The following is a 20,471-nucleotide window of genomic DNA, read 5'->3' as shown; positions in this document are numbered from 1 at the left end:
AATGCCAAGCATTGTGCTAAAACACTTGGTAATCAAGCAGGAAGATATGATTCCTATTAGATTTCAAGAGAATAAACACATGTCAGGAAGCACCCATAATTAGTCTGAAAGGCTTAACTGTTGAGTGATGCCTTAGAAAACATGATAAGGCTTGTGTAACTCTTCTGACTCAACCATCTTTTCCCCGCAGTCATTTACAGTGTTTCTCAGTCTCACCACCTGTGAATCCTGAGTGTTCAGAAGGAGACACCAGAGTAGTAAAGTGAGAGATCTAGGGTCCCCAAATATCTGCTGAGGAATCTTCCCTGAAAGGCTGCATACTAGAACATGACAACCAGAGACTGCAGTAACAAGTAAGGTGACTCTCCAGGGAACCAATGTCCAAATGTCGCCAGTAATGCTGATTATGCACCCTGAGGCTCACTGCAGTAGGATGTGAAGGCCCTCAGGAAACCTGAAGGAACTGTATCAAAGCCATGGCTACAAAGATTCTATGAAGAAAGGACCACAGAGCAGCTCTCAGGCTGGGAACTATGTTGGGGCCCTGCACTGGCAAGTGAGATCCTGAGTTCTACTCATCTCCGCAGCTCAGGACCAGCTCAAGTGTTAAAATGATTTTCCCGGAGTTCCCGTCGTGGCGCAGTGGTTAACGAATCCGACTAGGAACCATGAGGTTGCGGTTTCGGTCCCTGCCCTTGCTCAGTGGGCGTTGCCGTGAGCTGTGGTGTAGGTTGCAGACGCGGCTCGGATCCTGCGTTGCTGTGGCTCTGGCGTAGGCCGGTGGCTACAGCTCCGATTCGACCCCTAGCCTGGGAACTTCCATATGCCGCGGGAGCGGCCCAAGAAATAGCAACAACAAGACAAAAGACAAAAAAAAAAAAAAAAAAAAAAAAAAAAAAAAAAAGATTTTCCCAGATCCACATGTTTCATGAGAGTTGTAATAGGTATTTAGGTACTATCTGGGAATATTTTTTTAAAAATAAAATTTTCCTCTTATCTGTCAGAAGTAATTACTCTAAAGTGTGGAGTCAAATCTCTTTGTTTGCAGACACCCTAATTAGTTTTATTTGCATTATGTTGTCTACTTATTGGCAATATAAGTAGATCATGACTTATTCTATTTATATATGTTATTCTTACATATTATATCTCATTCACTTTTATCACTTTCAGTACCTGAAAAGAGTAGATGCTTACTATGTAGTCTCTAATTATTTTAAAACTTGAATACTTGTGGAAATGGCCAAAACTGTCCAAAGTGACATTTTGTTAAGTGATTAACTGGAACACATTGAGAAGCATTCCACTAAGGTGCTGGGGAGAGAGAAAATTCAAATCTGAAACTGTAGTATTTAACTGAAAATCAGAATAGAATGACATGAGAAATAATTCAGAATAACGCAATTGCTGACTTTAATCACTAAGCTAATTTTTACTTTTGAATGTCTACATGTGTGCATTCACATGGGAGTATTCTGGTTATTATTAAAAAGTCTGTCAGCTAGAGATCAAATACAAATTATAACACATAGGAACGTTATGTGAATTTGTGTCACTCCCTGGAGAACTTTAGGTTTATAAAAAGCAATGAATGGATTACATGGAGACATAAATATGCTCCTGCATTTTCATCTGTGACAGCCATTCTCCTATTGCAATGCAATCTTAAAACTACACCACCTTGGGCTATGAGCTCATCAGAGCTCTCAAGCTCAGCAGGGTCAAGTCTGGCTAATGTTTGGGAAGATGACCCCCAAGGAAAATCCAGGTGCAAGGGGATATAATGCTAGTAATTCAACAGATGACATGGTTCCCTTTGAGTCACTAATAAGCAATTTCCCCTCAAGGCCATTATCAGACACCATGCTACCGGATGTTTCTTTTTAAAGATTTAATATATGTGGACATTTAAGATCTCAAGCATTTTTTTCTATTTTCTTTATTATCAAAATAATCTGTGTTAAACATTTTTTTGAAATTTTTATGGATAGTAAAGATTTTTACTATTTTTGCCCTTTTAAAAGTATAATAGCAATATTCATATTGTTGTGTAACTATCACCACTACCCATCTTCACAATTTATCTTGCAAAACTGAAATTCTATGCCCATAACTCCCCATTCTCCTTCCTCCCAGCCCATGGCAACTATCATTCTACATCTGTCTCTATGATTTTGATTACTCTAGCTACCTCATATAAGTGAAATTACACAGTATTTATCTTTTTATGATTACCTTTTATTGTTATGATTTTTATGATATTTTTATTTCACATTGTATAATGTCCTCAAGTTTCATCTATATTGTGACATATGCCTGAATTTTGATCTGTTTTCTTGATATTGCCAAGAAACTTAACCTAGATGGATTGAGTGAAGAAGGCTGATTACTTGCCATGGTTAATTTTACGTGTCAATTTTACTGGACCATGTGATATTTGGTTAAACACAATCCAAGTGTGTCTGTGGGTGTTTCTAGATGAGATCAACATTTGAATGAGTAGACTGAGTAAATCAGAATGCTCTTCCCAATGGGGGTGGGCCTTATCCAATCCTTTCAAAGCCTGAAGAGAACAAAAAGGCTGAGTAAGGGATAATGTACTCTGTCTGCCTATCTCTTAGCTGGGACATTGGTCTTTTCTTTGGACTCAGAGTTGGAATGGAATTTATACCATCAGCTCTCCTGGTTCTCAGGCCTTCATACTCAGACTAAAGTTTATCATTGACTCTCCTGGGTGTCTGGGTCTCCAGCCTGCTGACTGGAGATATTGGGACTTCTCAGCCCCCAAAATTGTGTGAGTCAATCCATGTATTAAGTACAATATTGCTTACATTATTGGTTCTGTTTTTCCAGGGAACCCTGACTAATATACATAGTATATCTACTCTTGCATGCCTAGTTCTACGAGTTCTTTTATTCCTTTTTTATATTAACTGCCTCCCAATTTTGACATTTCTACTTTATTTAGTGTGGGCCATTACCTTCTACAAGTTTCCAAAAGTCATCATAGCAGTGTTAGCACTCTCTCCCACAGTGGTTACCAGGGAGCTAAATACTATATCTTAGGAGAAAATACATTACAATAAATATTCCCTTATTAAACCATATGTTCTGCTTCATCCATCCTGCATGCAACCTCAGAATACAATTCCATGCATACTTCCCTAATTTTACATATTGGCTAGGTCTGACAATTTGGGGTGGGGGGTTAGTTCTTTCACTGTTAGTAGATTCACATTTCTTTGGCCTGTTTATGATCTGATCTACTTAATGATTTGGTAGCAGGAAGGTAAGGTGAGTCTAGGCCTTGAAGAGGAGATGGTGTATATTTTTCTTAGGCAGGAAACATACTAGTCTTTAAGAAGGAGGACTGGACCATGTTTTTAGAGTTTTGAGGCATATGGAATTTTAATATACACAGTTTTTGTTTTTGTTTTTTTGCCTGTTTCGATTGGATGGTCCCAGAGTATTCTCAAGATATCATCTCTTCCCAACCAAAGCCTTGACTCTGGAGAAGCAGACCTAAGAAATTGTGAACTCAGTTCTCTCTGTATGCATTTCTATTACTTTCACTATTATTTTCTAAGCCTGGATCTCAGTCCTTTTTCTGTTGTCAAGGTGTATTTATTTAAGAGATGAAGGACTTTTACGAATGCAGCTAGGGAGGCCCTCTCACATTCACTCTTCACCTTTACCTGGTGATCAAATACCCCCAACTTTTTGCTCACTGTATTCCTGCAATAGGGCAAGGGTATTTAGCAAAGCCCATCTGATTCCATCACTGTTATAATAAACACTTTCTTGCAAGCCCTCACTTTCCTGAGATATTGCACCTAGCATTGAATGCTTTTATAGTAGGAGTCCATTAAAAGGGACTATCAGTAAACTTTAACAAGTGCTTTGGTGTTCCATCCACTATCAGTGAGGAGTATTCATTACTAACTTACCAGTGAGGGGTCCAAATCCAGACTTTCGTTTTTGAATCTGCTTCCATGGACCAATCTAGCACCGACTGTCTTGGGTCAGGTTTCCCGGGAAATAGATTCTGAAAATTTGCATGCAAGACCTTTAGTGGGAGTGTCATTAGTTGTCAATAATTCAGGACGAGTGAGTTAGGAACTGGCATATAGTCACAAAAAAAAAGGGTCTCAATCTTATGGATGTCCCTTCAGAGTTGTACCTCTACAATCAAGTAGGTCGCGTCTTTATATCTCTAGATCAACTAGTTCAGACATCAGCAGATTTTTCCTTAAATACAAGGTAGTAAATATTTTTGGATTTATGGGTAATATATATTCTTTGTCACATGTTCTATTTCTCTTCCTCCTCCTCATTTCCATCTTCCTTGTGTTCCCTTTATTAAAATCCTTTAAAAATATATTAAAAAATTTATCCTCTATACACTGTAAAAATGGACTACAGACCAGTTTTGGTGTGCAGGCCATATTTTGCTGACCTCTGAGGAGTCAATAAGTATATGCTTCCTTCATGAAGGGGATATGAGCCTAGGCTAGGTGGTTCTTGGAAAATTCCTAGCAAAAGATCCATCTTTGTCTGTTAACCTCCAATATTTGTAGAAACTAAGGGCAATGAGTGACTCAGTCCTGAGTGGGGAATCTAGGTGGCACACATATACTATTAATGCAGGTTATATTTTAGCAAGAAACTCAAACAGTAAACCATAACATAACAAATAAGCAAGTTTATCAGAAAATAGTATATTATAAAGTTATAAATTCTCAGAAAAAAAAGTAGAATATGATAAGGTGGATCAGAGACAGGAGATATATTTCACTTAAAGTAGTTGCATAAGCCTCATTCGGATATTTAAGTATGCCTTTTTATCCCATAATGTGTATACAATAGAATCAACATTTCATATCCACAGGTTGATGTGTTCTGACAAATAAATGTGGTTGCATATATATCATCACAATTAACATATAGAACACATCCATTACCCACCCCCAAATCCCCTGATGTCTCTGTAGTCAGTCACCTTTTCTATTCTAAACTTTTGGCAAACACCATTCTGGTTTCTATCAATACAGTTTTGTCTTTTCCAGAACATCATATAAATGGAATCATGTGGTATTTATGTTTTCTCTTCCTCTACTCAACATATGCTTTTGAGATTCGTCCATGTTATGGCATGTATTAACAATCCATTCTTTCTTTTATAGATAAATAATATCCTATTAAATGGATATACCACAATTTGTTTATTCATTCACCAGTTGATGGATATTTGGGTTGTATCCAGTTTTTACTTTCTCCCTTTTTTTTTTTTTTTGCTATAAAGAATAAAGCTGATACATATATTCACATGCAAGTCTTTGTGTGAACACATGTTTCCATTTCTTTTGGGTAAATTATCTGGGATGAAATGAAAGGGTTATAAGATAAATGTTTTATATTTATTAAGAAATGGGCAAAAATATTTTCCAAGGTAAGTGTTTTATATTTATAAGAAACAGACAAAATATTTTCCAAGATAAATGTTTTACATATATAAGAAATGGACAAAATATTTTCCAAGGGTTATAAAATAAACGTTTTATATTGATAAGAAACAGACAAAATATTTTCCAAAATATTTTCCAAGGTGACTATCCCATTTTGCATTCCCAGGAATAACATATGAATTTCTAGTTGCTCCAAATTCTGAACATCACTAGGTATTGTTAATATTGTCTTAGCTATTTGAGAAATTGTATCCTTATATCTCCATTATGTCTTTATTTACATTTTTCTTATGACTAAAGAGGTTGAGCATATTCTTACATGCTATTTAACCATTTGCATATCTTCTTTGGTAAAGTATATATTCAAATATTTTTCCAATTGTATAATTCTCTGTGTTTTTATTATTGTGTTGTAAAATTTTTTTTATATATTTCAGATACAAATCTGGCATCAGATATTTGTTCTATAAATATTTTTTTCCAGTCTGTAACCTGTCTTTTTCTTCTGACAGCAACTTTTTAAGGAGAGAAGTTTTAACATGGATAAAGACCAATTTATGTATTTTTTTTCTTTTTTGGTTTATATTTCTTTTTTGTCATAAGAAATTTTCCCTAATGCAAGGTCACAAAAATTATCATCTTTTTTTTCCCCTTACAAGTTTTACAAGTATAGCTCTTCCATTCATGTCTCCAGTCAATATCAAGTTGGTTTTACATGTGAGCATCTAATTCTTCCAGTGCCATTTGTTGAAAGACTAACCTTCTTTACTACTGTATTACCTTGGAGCTTTTTTATAATAAACTTTTTTTCTATTACCATTTTTGTTTCATCAATCTATGAAGCCTTATGTCTTGATTACTGCATCTTTTAACCATGTGAGTTTAGAGCATTTGAATGTATGGAACTGAGAGGATGGTAATGGAAACTACTAAGATAGAGTATTTTATTTTAAAGCAATATGACTAGACTTATTTCTTGCGAGATATCATCTGCTAAATATAAAGTAATCAATTATATGTAATAAAGATTCTAGACACATATATCAGTCATATTTTATAATAAAAATTAAGTAACAAGGTATTTTAGATATTCAAATAATTTAAAATAAGGATATTTAAAATGTATCTTATCATTATTTGCAAACTTTTTTGGCCTCAATAAAATGAAAACATTGCATATTGATCTTATATTCACCCCTCAGTTGTTTACTAAAATCCAGACATTTACTTTATTGTGTTTGAAAATGGAACTCTAAAAATTGTCTCTGTCCTCAAGGTTTTCAAGGTGGTAACAAAATACATCTACATAATCACAGAATACTATGATGAGTACTATGAGCATGTAATCTTTGCACTGAATTCAAGACAACTTTCCAAAGATAAGATGCTGGTGTGAAATTTTGGAGATTGAGAAGAATTTTTACTGTTAAATTATTAGATTGAATTCTATTGGATAAAGGTTTCTTATGAATTTTATTGCATTTATAGTCATACAATGACCATCACAACCCAGTTTTGGATAAAAGTTTATGTGAATTTGGATTTTTTTTCCCTAGATGCTTTGAAAAGTATTTTTTTTTATTCCTGTCACTTCCAAGTGTACATATTGAAGACAAATATAAGTCAAGTGATTTTCTCAATAAATATAATTTTCCCTCTAAATGTATAAAGCACTTGACAAACAATTATTTATCTTCATTTTAGAGATGAGAAATAGAGGAACTATTCACCCTGGTGCCTAATAAATATTCAAACAGGTTCTATCTGGTTAATTATTTTATCAGAGGGTATTTCAGAAGCTCAAAAATGTGAATGCATTCTCCAATGTCGGTAACCATCTCTTGAGCAGTAATTTATACTTTGGTAGATTCTGAATGCCTTGGGATGACAATGATGATGATATAGTACAAGGAAGCCATGATTTATCACAAATGATACACACAACAAAACTACTGGAAAAGCACACAGTAAAATGTAAATGACCTTTGGATCCTACTCTCATTATTGAGTCTTAAACATTTTTTATGCTTTCCCTCCTAGTTTATCACTGCTACTTGATAAATTATTTAAAACAAAGCAGATTTGATATAATATTGAAATTTTAGTTGTTATTAAATTAAATGAAGTATAAATTAATTTTAAGTCATTTTCACAAAATAACCATTGCCTTCACTGTGGGATTATAGATATTTGGGTAATATTTTTTTTCTGCAAAAGTTTAGTTAAATATAAGATTTAGAAAAAAAGCATCTGTTGCTATCATTGTGTCAAAAAATTAATACAGCATCACTGAAAAGCGTTTTGCTTTTTTAGGGCCACACCCAGGGTATATGGAGGTTCCGAGGCTAGGGGCCTAATCGGAGCTACACTGCCAGCCTATGCCACCGCCGCAGCAATGCCAGATACAAGCCATGTCTGCAACCTACACCATAGCTCATGGCAACGTTAGATCCTTAACCCACTGAGCAAAGCCAGGGATTGAAACTGCAACCTCATGGTTCCTAGTTGAATTCATTTCTGCTGCACCATGATGGGAACTCCAAAAGTATTTTAATATTTAACAAACATTTTAGAAGTTAGCATTTATTTGTACTAAAGCAACAGGTTATGTAAATTATCCTTTTCCATACATTTGACTAGGATTATTTCCATTTAAATCAACAATTGTTTTCCCAATTCAGAAGTTTTGGGTTGAAATTATAATTACTTAAAATGGTAAAATGAATAATTATTCATGTAAAAATATAAGACATTCTTAGGAAGACAGATGACAAAAGAATACCGTAGGGATAACATTTGGAAATCACTGACAAAGGCATTGCATCACCTTAACTAGGGCTGAAATATCAATAATATTGGACAGTATCTAGCTCCTTACACTTTTAATCAAATCTGAAAAATGTATGTGCAAGAATATTTATTTGTCTTGCTTATACAAGTATTGAAATTTCTATATTTACTTTCCAAAAGGAAATTGAAATGCCCATGAGAGCTAAAGGGTTTAATAAACTCTTTGATACAGTTATTTTTCAATGCAGAGATTTTTATTTCAAAGCCAAAGCATATTCTCCTAAAGGACTTTGAAGCTGGTATCTGTCCAATAGCTAAATTATATCAAAATTTATGAATTTATTTTCTTCTCTCAAAAAGCTCTGCACAATGTACACTGGTAATGAAGGGTACATAGACTAAAAGAGCTCCAGAATAAGAGAGAGAAGAATTGAGTACCCACTATATGTCTACAACTTTACACATATACTTCACAATAACCTTAAGGATAGGCATTACATTATATTACTAGCCAAAAAAGCACTGGAGATTAAATCACTTGTCTAGTTTCATATAGCTGGTATACAACAAAGTTAAGAGTCACACCTACATACATAAAAATGAAAATTTTTATTTCTTTATAATGTAAACACTCAAAAGGACCTAAAATTATAGGATACAGGCATACCTCATTTTATTGCACTTTGCTTTATTGTGCTTTGCAGACATTGTGATGCAGGTTTAGCAACCCCTAACTGAGAGTCTACTGGTGCCATTTTTCCAAGAGCATTTGCTCACTTCACGTATCTATGTCATATTTTGGTAATTCTTTCAATATTTCAATCTTTTGCATTGTTATTATATTTGCTGTGGTGATCTGTTTTTGGTGATCTTTGATACTAGTATTGTAATCATTTTGGGGCGCCACAAACCATACTCTTATAAGACAGGAAACTTAAGCAATAAATGTGCATAGTCTGACTTGCTCTGTCAACAAGCTGTTTCTCATATCTTTCCCTCTCTTTGGTCCTCTCTTTTCTCTGAGACATAAAAGTATTGAAATTAGGCCAATTAATAACCCTACAATGGCTTCTAAGTGTTCAAGTGAAAGGAAGAGTCTATCAATGTGGCAAACTTTATTATTGTTTTATTATTTTAAGAACTTGCCACAGCAACCTTCAGCAGCCATTATCCTGACCAGTCAGCAGGCATCAACATCGAGGCATGACCCTTCACCAGCAAAAACACTGCCGCTTGCTGAAGGATCAGATGATGGTTAACACTGTTTGACAATAAAGTACGTTTTAATTAAGGTATGCACGCTTTTTTTTAGACACAGTGCTATTGCACATTTAATAGACTACAATATAATGTAAACACAATTTACACTGGGAAATCAAAAAAAAAATGTGTGACTCACTTTATTGCAATATCCACTTTACTGTGGTACTGTGGAACCAAACCCACAATATCTCTGATGTGTGCCTGTATATAGAGACAGTAGCCCAAAGAGGTCAAATAACTTTTTAAAAATATAGATAATGGACTTGTGATCCTGAACAAAGATGGAGTTGATGTGCTTCTTCCTATTTCTCCCCCTAAGTGCATCTAAAATCCTGTACCTTTTGTATTAACTATGCACAAAAGGGCTTTGCAAGATAAAGAGAAAAAGCAGACCATCTAGGGAAGTTAGGACTCAAGGAAAGACATGGAAGTTAGTTCCCTGGGTTTTCACTTTGATTCAAAGAGCACAAACTGGGCTCTAAAAAAAGTGGCAATTTGAAAACACCAAGTGTAGGGGTGGGGGAAGCCATAGGGAAAGCCTGTTCTCTATAGCCAAAGGACAAGAAAAGGGGCAGGAAAACAAGACAGAAGATGTTTGGATGGTGACTGCTCTAGTTCAGCCATCACCATGGCTCCAGACACAGTGGCTCAACTCCTCCCCTCATCAGCAAAGGCTTAAGTGTGGAGCCTAGACTTCCAACCTTACCTAGCTATAGCAAGGAGTCTTGTTTCTCCTATAGAAAAGTGGTGAAAGAAGAGGCTCAGTGAGAGTCTGAGATTTCCCTCACTACCCAGCAGTAATGTGCGCCCTTACCCCTCTCAGAATGTGAGAGAAGCAGTATTGGGAAGTTGTGAATTTCATCACTTTCCATCAGTAAAAAGACCTTCTCAAGTAAGGGAAAGTAACAAGGTGTTCTTCAACCTCATAGCTAGGGTTGATGCCTAGTGAATATCCTGAACTCCCACCCACATCCAGCAGTAATGAGGAGACATTCTCTTCTATTCCAGGTATCAACAGAAGTTGAGTGGGAAACCTCAGCGTCTATACTACCTAGCAGTAAGTAATAAGGCAGCTTTCGCTCTCCCATAAACATCCTGGTTCCAGGGGAGAGTTGATAAAACAGAAGATTTAAAATAGATCCAAAGTGTTCTGATATGATACATAAAATGTCTTGGATAATAGTGAAAATCACCCATTGTACCAAGAACCAGAAAAATCTCAAGTTGAATCAGAAAAAAACATCAACGGACTCCAACACTGAAGTGATATTAGTGTTGGAATTACCTAAAAAAGTTTTCACACAACTTAGAATAGATTTACAAGGAGATCCTGCTGAATAGCATTGAGAACTTTGTCTAGATATTCATGTTGCAACAGAAGAAAGGCTGGGGGAAAAATGTAATTGTAATGTATACATGTAAGGATAACCTGACCCCCTTGCTGTACAGTGGGAAAATAAAAAAAAAATTATAAAAAAAAAGTTTTCAAAGCATCTGTTATAAAAATACTTCAGCCAGTAATTAGCAACCTGCTTAAACCAAATGAAAGTCTCAACAAAGAAATAGCAGATATAAAAAGGAACCAAATGGAAACTTTAGAACTGAACATAAAATGAAATAAAAACTCAATGTATATGTTCAACAACTGAATGGAAAGAAGGAAAGAAAGAATCAGTGAAGTTGAAGATTAAAAAATAGAAATTACCAAGTTGGAGGGACTATCTTTCTTCCATTGCACTTTGTTGTTTACTTTGTCATCGATTAGTTGACCATAGGTGCTTGGGTTTATTTCTGGGCTTTCTATGCTGTTCCATTGACCTATATTTCTGTTTCTGTGCCAGTACCACATTGTTTTGATAACTGTAGGTTTGTAGTCTTGTCCAAAGTCAGGAAGGTTGATTTTCATTTTTCTTTTTCATATTGCTTTGGCTATACGGGGTCATTTGTGTTTCTATACAAATTTTTAAAATATTCTGTTCTAGTTCTGTGAAGAGTGTCCTCAGTAATTTGATAGGGATTGCAATGAATCTGTAGATTGCCTTGGGTAGTATAGTCATTTTGACCATTGTTTTTTTGAATCCAAGTGCAAGGTAAACCTTTCCATCTGTTTGTGTTGTCCTTGATTTCTTTCATCAGCATCTTATAGTTTTCAGAGAATAGGTCTTTTGTCTCTTTAGGGAGATTTATTCCTAGGTCTTTTATTCTTTTGGATGTGGTGATAAATGGAATTGTTTCTCTGATTTCTCTTTCTGATCTTTCATTTTTAGTATATAGAGATGCAACTGATTAGTTAGTATATAGCATATTTTCAGTATAGAAATTCAATTGACTTCTGTGTATTAATTTTATAGTCTGCAATTTTGCCAAACTCACTGATGAATTCTAACAGTTTTCTGGTGCTGTCTTCAGGGTTTTCTAGGTATAGTAACATGTCATCTGCAAAACAGTGAGAGTTTTACTACTTTTCCAATTTGGATTCCTTTTATTTCTTTTCCTTCTCTGATGGATGTGGCTAGGACTTCCAAAACTATGTTTAATAATAGTGGTGAAAGTGGACATCCTTTTCTTGTTCCTGATCTTTGTGTCAATATTTTCAATTTTTCATGATTGAGAATGATGTTAGCTAGGGATTTTTCATATACAGTTTTTATTATGTTGAGGTAGGTCCCCTCATGCCCACTCTCTGGAGAGTTTTATCAGAAATGGGTGTTGAATTTTGTCAGAAGATTTTCCTACATTTATTGAGATGATCATATGTTTTTTATTTTTCAGTATGTCGATGTGGTATATCATTTTGATTTGGGGATACTGAAAAATCCTTACTTCCCTGGGATAAATCCTACTTGATCATGGTATGTGCTCCTTTTAATATACATTTGGATTCAGTTTTCTAGTATTTTTCTGAGGATTTTGCATCTATGCTCATCAGTGATACTGATCTATAATTTTCTTTTTTTGTGGTATCCTTGTCTGGTTTTGGTATCAGGGTTATGGCGGTCTCATAGAATGGGCTTGGGAGTGTTCCATTCTTTGCTAGTCTTTGAAATAATTTCAGAAGAGGAGTTAACTCTTCTCTGAATGTTTGATAGAATTCACCTGTGTAGCCATCAGGCCGTGGACTTTTGCTGTTTTGGAAGGTTTTTAATCACATTTTAAATTTCAGTACTTGTGATTGGTCTGTTCATTTTTTTCAATTTCTTCCTGGTTGAGTCTTGGCAGGGCATACCTTTGTCAGAATCTGTCCATTTCTCCTAGGTTGTCCATTTTATTGGCATATAGTTGCTTATAGTAGTCTCTTATGATCCTATGTATTTCTGTGGAGTCAGTTGTAATTTCTCCTTTTTCACTTCTAATTTTGTTTACTTGACTCTCTCCCTTTTTTCTTTATGAGTGTGGCTATGGGTTTAACAATTTTTTAAATCTTTTCAAAGAACTAACTTCTTCAATAAATGGTGCTGGAAAAACTGGAAAACTACATGTAAAAGAATGAAAATAGAACACTATCTAACACCACACACGAAAATAACCTCAAAATGGATTAAAGACCTAAATATAAGGCCAGATACTATAAAATTCCTAGAGAAAAACATAAGCAGAACACACTTTGACATAAATTAGAGAAACATCTTGTTTGATCCACCTCGTATAATAATCACAATAAAGATTATTTGGTTCCATTGTGTTTATTTGGATATAAATAAATATAAATAAAACAATGGAACCAAATTAAACTCAAATGCTTTTGTACAGCAAAGGAAACCATTAAAAAATGAAGAGACAACCCACAGAATGGGATAAAATCTTTGCAAACAATGTAACAGACAAGGCCCTAATCTCCAAAATATACAAATAACTCATACAACTCAGTAACAACCCAATTGAAAAATGGGCAAAGATCTAAATACACAATTTTCCAAAGAAGACATATGGATGGCCAACAGGAACATGAAAAAAATGCTCAACATGACTAATTATTAGAGAAATGCAAATCAAAACTACAGTGAATAACCACCTCGCACCTGTCAGAATGGCCATCATTAAGGAGTCAACAAATAACAAATGCTGGAGAGGCTGTGGAGAAAAGTGTATCCTCCTTCACTATTGGTGAGAATGTAAATTGGTACAACAACTACGGAAAACAGTATGGCTGTACCTCAGAAAACTAAATATAGAACTACCATATGGTCCAGCAATTCCACTGCTGGACATATATCTAGACAAAACTTTCACTGAAAAAGATACATGCACCCGTATGTTCATTTCAGCACTATTCACAACAGCCAAGACATGGAAACAACCTAAATATACTTCAAGACATGAATGGATTAAGAAGATGTGGTACAACAAAAGACCCAGAATTAACAAAACAATCCTGAGGAACAAAAACCAAGCAGGAGGCATCTCTCTCCCAGACCTCAGGCAATATTACAAAGCCACAGTAATTAAGACAGTGTGGTAGTGGTACCAAAACAGACCAGTGGAACAGAATAGAGAACCCAGAAATAAACCCAAACACCTATGGTCAATTACTCTTTGACAAAGGAGGCAAGAACACAAAACGGGAAAAAGACAGTCTTTTCAGCAAGTATTGCTGGGAAACCTGGACAGCTGCATGCAAATCAATGAAACTAGAACACACCCTCACTCAATGCACAAAAATCAACTCAAAATGGCTTAAAGACTTAAATGTATGACAAGACAACAACAAACTCCTGAAAGAGAATATAGGCAAAACATTCTCTGACATCAACTTTACAAGTGTTTTCTCAAGTCAGTCTCCCAAAGCAACCAAAATAAAAGCAAAAATGAACCAATGGGACCTAATCAAATTTACAAGCTTTGGCACAGCAAAGGAAACCAAAAAGAAAACAAAGGGAAAACTTACAGAATGGGAGAAAATAATTTCAAATGATTTAACTTACAAGGGCCTAATCTCTAAAACAAACAAACAACTTACGCAACTCAAAAGCAAAAAAGCCAACAACGCAATGGAAAAATGGGCGAAAGACCTTAGAAGACATTTCTCCAAGAAAGATATACAGATTGCCAACAAGCATATGAAAAAATGCTCAACATCACTGATTATTAGAGAAATGCAAATCAAAACTACCATGAGATAACACCTCACACCAGTCAGAATGGCCATCATGAATAAGTCCACAAATAACAAGTGCTAGAAGGGGTGTGGAGAAAAGGGAACCCTCCTGCACTGCTGGTGGGAATGTAAGTTGGTACGACCATTATGAAAAACAGTATGGAGGTACCTTAAAAAACTATACATAGAACTACCATATGACCCAGCAATCCCGCTCTTGGGCATATATCTGGACAAAACTTGAAAAAGACACATGTGCCCACATGTTCATTGCAGCACTACTCACCATAGCCAAGACATGGAAACAACTTATGTGCATCGACAGATGACTGGATTAGAAAGATATGGTATATATACACATGGAATACTACTCGGCCATAAAAAAGAACAAAATAATGCCATCTGTAGCAACATGGATGGAAATATAGACACTCATACTGAGTGAAGTAAGTCAGAGAAAGACAAATACCATATGATATCACTTATATATGGAATCTAATATACAGCACAGATGAAACTTTCCACAGAAAAGAAAATCATGGACTTGGAGAATAGACTAGTGGTTGCCAAGGGGGAGGTGGAGGGAGCAGGATGGATTGGAACTTGAGGTTAATAAATGCAGACTATTGCCTTTGGAGTGGATTAGCAATGAGATCCTGCTGTGCAGCACTGGGAACTGTCTAGTCACTTATGATGGAGCATGATAATGTGAGAAAAAAGAATCTATACATCTATGTGTAATGGGTCACCATGCTGTATAGTAGAAAATTGACAGGACACTAAAAAGCAGCTATAATGAAAAAAATAAAAATCATTATATGTTAAAAAAAAGCAAACATGACCCAGTCATACATACATACATATCCACTTCATATGTTATCTTCCATCATGATTTATCCCGAGATTGGATATAGTTCCTTAAGCTGTACTTATTGTTTAGTCATAATGTGAATGAGAAATCAACTCTTTTTTGGTTTAAACCACTGAAATTTCTTTGTGTATTTGTTATTGTCATATAATCTAGCTTATCCTGCCTAACATAACCACTGTTAAGATGTTGCATTAATTTATTCATAATATTGTAATCCAACAACAAAAACAAGATATGGTACATATATACAATGGAATATTATTCAGCCATAAAAAGATAAACTAATTCCATCTGCAGCAACATGGCTGGAACTAGAGATTCTCATATCAACTGAAGTAAGCCAGAAAGAAAAAGACAAATACCATATGATATCACTTATTTGTGGAATCTAAAATATTCCACAGGTGATCCTATCTACAAAACAGACACAGATCATGGCCAAGGAGAGCAGAGTTAGGGTTCCCAGGAGGCAGTGGCGGGGGGGCAGTGGGATGGACAGGCAGTTCAGGGTTTTTGGATGCAAACTGTTATATTTGGAATGGATATGCAATGGGGCCCTACTGTACAGCACAGGGACCTGGCTGTGATGGGGTCACTTTGTTGTATGACAGAAATTGAAGAAACATTGTAAATAAACTATACTTTAATAAAAAAAAGAAAAGAAAAGAAATTACCAAGTTGAAACAACAGAGAGAAAATTCATGAAAGAAAAAAGGATCCTCAGTTAACTGTGGCAAAATAACTAAAGATTTAAAACATATGTCATCAGAATCTCAGGAGAAGAGAAAGAAGGTGGTGATGCTGAGAAAATAGTAAAACAAATAATGCCTAACAAGCTCCCAAATTTGACAAATAAGCAAACAACTCATAAACTTACAGATTAAAGAAGCTGAACAAACCTGAAATAAGATAAGCCCAAAGTTATCCATGCTAAGACCCATAAGAATCCAACTTGTGAAAATGAAAGACAGGAAAACAAAGCCTTGAAAGGGTCAAGAGAGAAATTACACCTCACTATGAAGAAAAGTAATTCAAATAACAGTGGATTTCTGATCAGAAACCAAAAAAGAAGTGGCATATCATTTTTCAGATAATGAAATACAGTAAAAAAAAAAATTAAAAAGTCATCTGAGAATCCTCCATCTTGCAAAATACCCTTAGGAATGAAGTAGAAATTAAGACATAGAGAAAAAGTAAAAATATGGGTAAATACATGAGTTTATTTTATATAAAATGAGATGGACTTTCAACTCTTGAGTTTTCCAAAATATGTTCAATAATTGAAGGAAAGGATATAACATTTTTTCTGATGTGCTTCTCAAGGTATAGAAGGAAGTATTTAAGAAAATTTATATTATAAATGGGCAAAGGAAAAGATTTTAAAGGGAGATAAGTTTTCTATACTTCACTCTCATTGGTAAAATGTCTACATCAATGCACTATGATAAATTATTTATGTAAATGTAATACCTAGGAAAACCACTAAAAATCAATACAAAGAAATACACTGAAAAACACTAAATATCAATCATTAATCAAAGAGAATTCTAAAATGTGTTCAAGTAACTATTGATACACACAACTTCTTGGGTGGAGTTCAAAGAAAATTTGTAGGATAAATAAGCCAATCTCAGAATGTCAAAATTATATAATTGGGTAAGCAAATTAGTATTTTATAGGCATTAGGAATGGCTGGAGAGAAACTGTGAGTAGTATAAAAGGGGTAACAGAGGAATCTTTCTGGTGATGCAATAATTCTGTATCTTGATTGTAGGGGCAGTTACATGATTTTGCAAGTGATAAAATGACCCAGAACTATAAATGCACATCTAATAATGCAATTTGTGTCTAAATGTGAAGTAACTTCTCTAGGTTTTTGCTTACTTACTGAAGTAGAAGACATGAATCCCAAACGACACAGCAATTCCATCTCCAGTTACTACATTCTAGAGAAACTCTCACAGGAGTGTACAATAAAACATATGTGTAATACATAATTATTTATGACAATACTCATTAATACCAAAAGTAGAACCTATCTAAGTATTAATAATAGAATAAGTAAATAAATTTTGCTATGTTCAGAAAATGAAATATAAACAGTTAAAATTAATACACTAGTACTTTCTATATTAATCCTTTATTCATTCAACAAATATTTTTTCAGTATTTTCCTCACTCATTCCACCCTGATGCACATGCCTTCCATGGTCTTTTTCCATCAAGCTGGCATAATTAGCATTAGTTTTTTTCATTCTACTTTGCCCACAATTCAAATAGCTCTTACCAGGTGAAAAGCAATAGTCATTAAGGAAAGCAATTTAACTTACAAATTTAAGGAGTGGATAGGCATTCATTTGTCATTGTTTTCTTTTTTGCTTATGAGAAAAGACTCACAAAGACAAATACACTTACAATTAATTTCCTTTCTTAAGTAAGTAACAACTTTACTTATGGAAGAAGTCTCTTTGTGCACCCCTTAGTCACTATTTTTCTCAGAGCGAAAAACACATTTGCCATTTTCTTTCTCTATAATGGACATCAAAAACCAAATCCCATGTAATCTCATATTAATTAATCAAATTTATCAAAATCTGAACAAATATGTTTTTAAAATTTCATAATATCTTAAATTATGCTTAGAAGAAATAAAACTTCCTTTATAAATATTAGCTATTATTAAGTTATCTGTTGAGATAATATAAAAAAAAAACCTAAAGTGAAGTAGTTATTATTTCTAGAGGCAATTTTTATTTTTTAATTTATTTTGTGAACCCAGAAGTTACCCTCTTTTGTGCTTCTTCTCTTTAAGTCTCATGATAATCCATCATAGTTCTATATAGAAGAAAATCATAATACTGTTATCAATGCCATTTTAAATGACATAGTATCCTATCACCTGTCTCTACTACTTCCTAATTTCTGGTTAGACTTTCACCTCCAAATTTGCTCTTAAATCTGTGTTGCATTCAATGTATTAATTGACATTATTTGAAGTATAATTTTTTTCAATCCCATCTATATGTTTCTCACATGGATAATACATCCCCGAGAGTAGAGGTTTAGCTTTACTTAATTCTGGAATTTGCTATGGAAATTGGAACTACATTTGATAACCAGAAAGTAACTACTAATTATTTTTCAAAGAAATAAATAACGTTCACACTTTCTGAGCTCCTCTGACTGGCTCTAATAAAATTACATTTCTATTGTACTTTTGCGGATTTTATTCATTATTAGGCTAAAATAGGTGTGTTAGTTCAGGTGGCATTCTTTTATTTTTCATCAATCATAATATCCTTATATCAATATTTTAATTTCTCTGAAACTCTTAAACCAACAGAAATTAAAACATGTTAACAGTTATTTTTATAAGGAGCAGAATAGATTATATTTCGAGTTACATACATAACTTAGAACAATACTCAAATAATCTAAGTATGACTTTTACCTATTTATATACTCTTTATATCACTGTATTTAACTAAATATGTGCCATTTTCCATTTTTAATATTTGATTAATATGCATGATAATAGTTTACTTATGGAAGGCTTCCTCTTACCAAATTTATCCTTTAAAATATGCCTTATGGACTACAAACAGCAACATTTGCATAATGAACCACATAGTCAATTCTCTAGATATATCAGGTTTAAAACAGATATATCAGGTTTAAAACAAACTTAAATTCAGATGTGCTCAAACATTCCTCAAGATGAAATATTTTATCTTTTTTCCTTTATTGATACATAATCGTCATATAATTGTGTAAGTTTATTTTGTACAATTTGATGATTTGATACACTTGTATATTACAAAATGGTTACCACAATAAGGTTAGTTAACACCTCTATAACCTCACACACTTACTATTCCTTTTTTTGTGCTGATGAAATCTAAGATCTACTCTCTTAGCAACTTTCAAGTATTTAACAATAATATATAATTGTAATTAAATATAACTATAATACTGTATAAAATAACAGTATCATTAACTACAGTCACTATGTTGTACATTAGATACCCAGAACTTATTCATCTTATAACTGGAAGTCTGTATACCTAGACAAACATCTCCCCATTTCCCCCAATCCCTGCCCCCTGACAACCATTCTACTCTCTGTTTCTATGAGTTCATCATCTTATTGTTATCATTTAAAGTGATATCACAATATTTATCTTTATCTGTATAACTTCATTCACTTAGGAAATGTGCTCAAGATTCACAGATGTTGTCACAAATAGCAAGATTTAAAAAAAATATTAACTCATTTTTAAGAAAATCCTTTATATCCTGGGGACCATGCCATGCATGACAGATACATTTTTAATCTGTTACTTTCTTTTTACATAAACAAACATAGTTTTAGTTTCATGTAAATGAATATTTAAGTATTTTCTTGCTTTAAGATTCATTATTTTGCTAACTCCTAAAAGGCATATATAAGTGGTTCAGAAACAAAGCTAACATTTTTGTTGTTGTTTAGCCATGTCTATGACATTCAGGAATGCAGAAGATCCTGGACAAGGGATTGAATCTGTGCCATGGCAATAACAACACTGGATCCTTAACCCGCTGAACAAGATTTCCATCATTCTCATGATTGAATAATATTCCATTGTGTATAGCACATCTTTAACCTCTCATATGTAGATAGACACAGGTTATTTCTATATCCTGGCTATTGTGAATAATGTTGCAATGAATGTAGAAATGAAGATAACTCTTAGAGAACCTAATTTTTTTTTCTTTGGATATTATCAGGAATTGGATTACTAAATCATATGGTAGTTCTGTTTTTAAATTTTGAAGGATCTCCATACTATTCACATACCAGCTATACCAATTCACATTCCCATCAACAGTGCACAGGGGTTTCTTTCCTCCACATTCTTGCTGAATTATCTCTGTCTTTTTGGTAATAGCATTCTGACAGGTGTGAGGTGATATCTCATTGTGATCCTGATTTACATGTCCCTGATGG

The 20,471-nt window shown here is 34.1% G+C and overlaps 1 protein-coding gene across 3 annotated transcripts in view; it reads right to left on the bottom strand.

The window, feature by feature from the left end:
• The window catches only part of LOC146397796 (uncharacterized), a 519,577-nt gene that overhangs the window by 121,499 nt on the left and 377,607 nt on the right, over window positions 1–20,471 (bottom strand). For all 3 annotated transcript variants that reach the window (XR_014823591.1, XR_014823592.1, XM_084989150.1), the window contains exon 2: window positions 3,948–4,045. The gene's annotated coding sequence lies outside the window, so the exon portion shown is untranslated. The remainder of the gene's footprint in view (window positions 1–3,947; window positions 4,046–20,471) is intronic.

The sequence above is a fragment of the Sus scrofa genome, chromosome 13, assembly GCF_054392235.1.
Source record: "Sus scrofa isolate SSC_HxYL_T2T_F1_AM1 chromosome 13, Sscrofa_HxYL_maternal_Yorkshire_Landrace_v2.0, whole genome shotgun sequence".
Lineage (NCBI taxonomy): Eukaryota > Metazoa > Chordata > Mammalia > Artiodactyla > Suidae > Sus > Sus scrofa.
Note: the sequence above shows the minus strand (reverse complement) of the source record. Positions and strands in the feature narration are given on the sequence as shown.